General features: G+C 38.5%; 1 protein-coding gene across 2 annotated transcripts in view; it reads right to left on the minus strand.

Moving 5' to 3' along the window:
- The window catches only part of LOC106875925 (uncharacterized), a 22627-nt gene extending 21337 nt beyond the window's left edge, over positions 1-1290 (minus strand). For both annotated transcript variants that reach the window (XM_089346766.1, XM_089346739.1), the window contains exon 1: positions 1201-1290. The gene's annotated coding sequence lies outside the window, so the exon portion shown is untranslated. The remainder of the gene's footprint in view (positions 1-1200) is intronic.
- Positions 1291-6338: the final 5048 nt, after the last annotated feature.

Consider the following 6338-nt stretch of genomic DNA (forward strand, 5'->3'; position numbering starts at 1 on the left):
TTGTTTTTTCTTACCCTCTCAAGGATGCAATCTAATGTTGGTCTTAAGAGAATTTGAATTCAGAATGCAAAAGGACGCAACTAAAAGCGTTTTGTTCATCGTTTTATCGATTTTTCTATTAATGCTTTCCTCGAGGGTGATGCTAATGTCAAAGATATAAAGGAGATAAATAATTCATAATGTTTACGCCTTTCTTTCACAGCATGTGTATAGAGAAACAGCTTTAATTTGGGAAACGAAACAGAGTTGCTCACGAAGCTCAATATAGTCAACTTCTACTCTAAAACTCTTACTTGCTTATGAAATATTCCCGAGTTCTATTGTTTTTTTTTCTTTTCATATTCAATACTAAATCATTTATTCTTAATGATAACAGGCAGGGAGCAATCTGTTCAGTAGAATCTGGTATATTTCGGTTATTTATTTTTCAAGTCACGCTGGAACGAGAGGTCACAGTAATTACTGAAAGAATACAGTACGAATTATGGTAAAGCCAGAATAATCCCAGTATAGATATATCTCGTATTGTACTATCTATTGAGTGACGAAGCAGAAGCGCTCTTGATCGATTTTGTAATCGTTTCCTCTCTATATATTCTATATCGCAGGAAATATTTGTCCGGTACCAATAACTTCGTGCTGTTGTGGTTTAACCTCCAGTCGGTCGCCCCAACTGAGTAAAGCTTTGATAAAATGTTTTCTATCGAGGCAATGCAGTCTTGCTTTCCTAGATATCGTGTGCACCGAACTATTTTGTCGAATGTGCCCTTTCCTTGATCATTTCGTAGACCGAAAAACAGTTCCTGAGGAAGCATTTGACGGCATTTCCAAGATCTTCCCTCGTTGACTCAACTGTGTAGCTCTTATTGTTTAAAACTACATCAGTCGTGATCGAGTAGAAGACAGTCCAGCCGTGACCATCCTATCTTTTTCAGTAGACTGTAGGATGTAATTCGAGTGAGATGTGGCTGCTGTTTCTAGTAGATCAAATGACCAATATGAGATTCTCACATCTTGTTTGTGTGTGTGTGTGTGTGTGTGTGTGTGTGTGTGTGTGTGTGTGTATGTGTGTGTGTGTGTGCGTGTGCGTGTGTGTGCATGTATGTACATGTAAGTATGCACGTTTCAGTAAGTGGCTGTCGTTTTGTTTCGCATCCAGAATTTTTTTTGTTAAAACTAAAAATAATTTGTGATACATACCTTTTAGTGTGGTCCACTCGAATGCTTGGATTGGTGGCAAAATTTCTTTATTATATAGGCTTAGTGCCACGTGACCTGCTGGAGAAAAATATGTGAAAAGCGAGAAGAGCGAGAAAAGAAGAAAATATGGAAACAAGAGAAACATAGAGTGATAGAGAGAGGGAGAGAGAGAGAGAGAGAGAGAGAGAGAGAGAGAGAGAGAGAGAGGGGGAGAGAGTGAGAGAGAGAGAGAGAGAGAGAGAGAGATAAAAAAGTGATTAAATAAGGGTAGATAACAAAATTATAGAAAAAAAAATACTGTTAAGCTTGTGGTGCAGTGCGAGGGAAAAAGATACACCCCCAAAATAAAATAAAATATTAAAAAAAAAAAACCACAAATAATTCTTTGTGTAATTTGAAACTACAAAAGGTTTTCCTTTGGAGCAATGATACCAACCATCTCTGCCACCACTCTTCTAAGATCTCTGTTCCACTTCTCCCCTACCCCCGGTGCTTCAAGAATGTATCTAATAGACGAGAAACAAATGTTGCCATTAGCTAATTAACTCCCAAATGAAGGTCTTGTTTGTTCAGCGTCGACTAGAAAATGCACTGATTGTTTGCTGTACGGCTAATCCAATTTCTTAGCGTCCTGTCGTCAAAAATCCGGTTGGGAAGCCACTGACCAGACTAAGCAACACCCGTACCACAGTTAAGGTATTCGCCAGGTGCGTCCATCCCCAAGCTGACAGTTGCTGGTCTTTTACGTTGACATTACATACCGTTTTAATCCTGAAGATATTACGTTACACGATGATGTTATTTGATTAGACACCGACATAAAATACTTTTATCGCACTAATCATTTGGTTTGAAGTGTCATATACAGGAGAAATGAGCTTACATACATACATACATACATACATACATACATATATATGTGTGTGTGTGTATGTACGTGCGTGTATACATACGTGTGTGTGTGTATGTACGTACATGAATATATACAAGCCTACACACACATATGTATAAATATAATTATACATATCCACAGAAGCACACACAAACGGAGTCCACACACACACACACACACACACACACACACACACACACACACACACACACACACACTCACACACACACACACACACACACACACACACACACACACACACACACACACACACACACACACACACACACTTATTTGTATGTTTGTATATTTATGTAAGTGTGTATATATAACTGCCCAAAGCATGAATATTAACTAGAGAATGCTGAATAATGCAATATTTTGTCTACTAATTTACAAATTTCGCCCTAAAATCCAATAGGTGTTGTTTAAAATGTAAATTCAACAGACAGCATTAACGGAATCACATGTTCAATTTACATGAACTTGATGATCAACACTGATTAGTCTCATTAATTATCTTTTAACTTTTTTTTAGTGATTTGATTGTGGCCATGCTGGGGCACCACCTTGAAGGATTTTAGTCGAACAAATCGACCTCAGGACTTTTTAAAGCCTAGTACTTATTTTATTGTTGAACCGCTAAGTTACAGGAACACAATCACACCAGCACACACATACACATACACACACACACACACATACACACACACACACACAAAAACACAGAGACACACACACACACACAAGACACTCACACGTGTATTTTGTTTTAGATGATATGATGTTGCTTGAGAGAGATTTGGTTGCTACTTTTAGCTAGTTCAACGATAATGGAGTGCTATCCTCATTTATTTTAAATACTTATTGACATACGATCATGTCTGTTTCTGCGCAGAAAGCTCGGTTCAATTCGCCTATCCTCCGCCTCTTGAGTGCTTCTTTAAAGCACTCTAATCTGTCACCCGGTTAAATAGGTACGGTTTGTTGCAAGCATGTGAACTAGGCCCCCAATCTAAGGGTGACGCTCTTCTTCCCGCTCATCAGTTTTGAAATCCTTGATTGGAAGCCACCTTTTCTCCTTCAGCTTGATATATACCCTTTGTTGTACATCAATATTTTGTTATAACTTAATCATAGGAAGAAGAGCATCGTCCATGATGCTTTCGTGGGGTTTATGTGATTAGTTTGGAAAGGTATTGGACCACGACTCATGGTTTATGCTAAATCCAAAGACCTGGTCGAAATCCTTTCAGCAGAGTGGACACCATTAAAGGCCTCAAATGCCTAGGAAGTAGTGTTGATCCATGTCATATATTAAGTCTAGCACCTATCATGTACAGTCCATTTCTGAGGCGTCCACACAGGTTTTGCCTTTCTACTTGAACTTATAAGTCTTGGGTAGTTCCGATGTTATGGTAGAAGACACTTGCTGGAGACGTCTCACATTTGGATCAGACATGGAAAAACAGATCTGCAGAGTGAACTCCTTAACTGCTCGGCCCTACTCGATTCGATACTGAGTAGAGAGAGAAAGTTTGTTTAATTCTATCTTATCATGTCACATGCGTCCAAACAAATGTCTTTTCATACCTAATTATCCTCTCCTAAGTATGAGGTAAATCGGAGTTGTTCATATTCACATTTTGTGAGGCAAAAAAAAAAAAAAAAGACTGGGGGTTGCACATTAGGCATAATTAAGAATACCTAATACGATACCAGTTTTATAATTGGTTTTAGTTTAGACAAGACCTGCTCTTTTGAGTTGAGGAGGATTAGTTGTGATGACACCAGTACTTAACTGGTATTGACCCAGAAGGATGAACAGCAAAATTGGCCTCAGTAAGATTTGAACTCAGCCAGTAAAATATCTGAAGAAATACCGCCAGGAATTTTGACCTACTCTAACGATTCTGCTAGCTCACTGCCAGTTTAACAACGCCGGACAATGTCCTTGTTGCTCTTGTTAGCATTTCATCCTTGACATTCCAGACTTTCTAGGACTTTAATCTTCAATATATTTTTCTTTTTTAAGGTTTAATGAGGGAGTTTTGACAGCTATTTCGAATCGGTCAAACCTTCTGGTTGAAACTCCCGCATTGACTGGTGAAATATCGTTGTACAATATTGAATTTTGGTGTATACTGTAATGTATTTTTCACAGCGTGAATATAATGAAATGTTTTTCGTCTCTTTGAAGAAATAAAAAAATTTTTTAATAATGTTTGTCTTCATGTCTCCTCTCTACCCTGAAACGCACTGAACACGAAATATTGCCTCGAATGATTGCCAAAAACCGTTAAGCTGCCAAAATAATGAATTAGATGCCGCTTCACTCACCGTCTCAAATAACTTTGCCCCGATGGCGTTGATAAAAATAGCTTTCTTCAATTTACAGGCGGAACCATGTTTTGTTTTTTACTCCATCATCACCGTTTCAAAGATATCTTCAGTACACACTCGTACTTGTGCCTGCTTTAACAAGTCTACATCGCAACATTCGATGGACGGATCGTAATTTCTAAGATGTAACTGTTAGCGAAAATATCGGTGACATTCGCATCAGAGGGGCATGTCAATCGGTAGCATACAAAAATGGCCATCGTATCCCGGGTTCTACTATCGCTACAGTCAAATCTGGTGAGTCAAAATTAACAAATATAACACCAGAAGTGAGGGATCGTTTGATTACATTATTTATTTCCATTTAGCTGGGCCATGTCACGGTACGAAGAAGTACGAGATTTCTTCTGCACCGATCTCTTTACCATAGCCACTCTTTAACCCTTTAGCATTTAAACAGGCCCTATCTAGCCCAATTATTCAACCTGTTTTATATATTCAAACTGCCAAGATGTGACCCTGTGTACCTATCTTGCAATGTCATTCTAAAAATATACAATCACATCATTAAAATCTCAAAGCTATGAGTTAATGCATGACTGATTCAAGACATTGCGAATAAATTAGAATTAAATTTGACAGAGTAATCTGAACGCTAAATGGCAAATATTCGCTAAAAGTCAGAAGCCACATTAACTCGATAGACCTTGTGGTCCAGCTTAATACCACTCGAAGAAGCCGGAAGCAAATTGAGCTTGGTACTGCCCGTGGCTCACATTTGACAGATATTGTACATCGTCAACCACACACAGCACGTGACTTTCAGCAACTATCTCATTCCAATTTAATTACTTCTTTTTTCGATGCTTGAATAATTAAGATACCAAATCGAGTCCTCTGTTTATCTAAGACAAGTAGCATACTATTTACAAATGAAGAGGTTCCTGAGGTAATGGAAATGATACGTCCAGCAAATGTTACCATGGCATCTAATGCTGAGCTATATGATAGGAGTGCAAGGCCAGGACCATCTTCATATTCGCTATCGGAACTAATCCCATTAAACTTCGATTCATCGCTAAAATGAATCTGCCACCACTGTTCTTCTGTCCAAACGACATATTCGTGAGCGAAATGAAGACGGGCTCTTTGATTCTTCTTGGAGATCAGAAGTTTCTTTGCCAGCGCTCGTGCAAGCGACCCAGAACCTCATAACCTCCGAGAAACTGTTTTGCGCGATACGTTGACATCGGAAGTGGGGCCAAACTCGCAAGATATCTCAGCAGCACTCTTAAACCTATCCTTCAGTGACATTCTAACCATAATACGATTCTGTCTTGGTGAAGTTTTATGAGGACTACCGGTTTTTTGGTTTAGCATCTGTCGATTCCGATGACTTAAAACGAGCTACAATTCGTTGCACAACACTGCGCTATCACAGAATTTGACTTGCCCTCTTGGTGAAAGCACACAATCCTTTGTTTTTCATCACAGGACACCGGTCGTCTCTCACTAGCCGCCGTGTTGACATTGAATGTTCCAATAAGGTATGATCGTAATAAATAACTGTTAGCCCATTAACAGTCTTCTAAACAACAAATACCTCGGTTAGTAATTCATTTCTTCTGCGTGACCCTTAACTGCAATTTGGAAGATTGTTTATTTCCTCATAACTTACAAAATATTTATTCCATTCACTTGAAGTTTTCACAAATGATAGATATTAGATGTACCTAAATATGTGTAAAATATCTAGTCTCAACGTTTTGTTAATCTTCTGTAATAACTATTTCAATACACTTGTTCTTCCTGTTCCTTATATTATCGCGGCTACTGTAGATACCACGAAGCGAAGCAGTTCTTCAACATGACATGAGATATACGTTCAAGTATTTCAGTTGCT

The sequence above is a fragment of the Octopus bimaculoides genome, chromosome 1 (assembly GCF_046866305.1).
Source record: "Octopus bimaculoides isolate indiv1 chromosome 1, ASM4686630v1, whole genome shotgun sequence".
Lineage (NCBI taxonomy): Eukaryota > Metazoa > Mollusca > Cephalopoda > Octopoda > Octopodidae > Octopus > Octopus bimaculoides.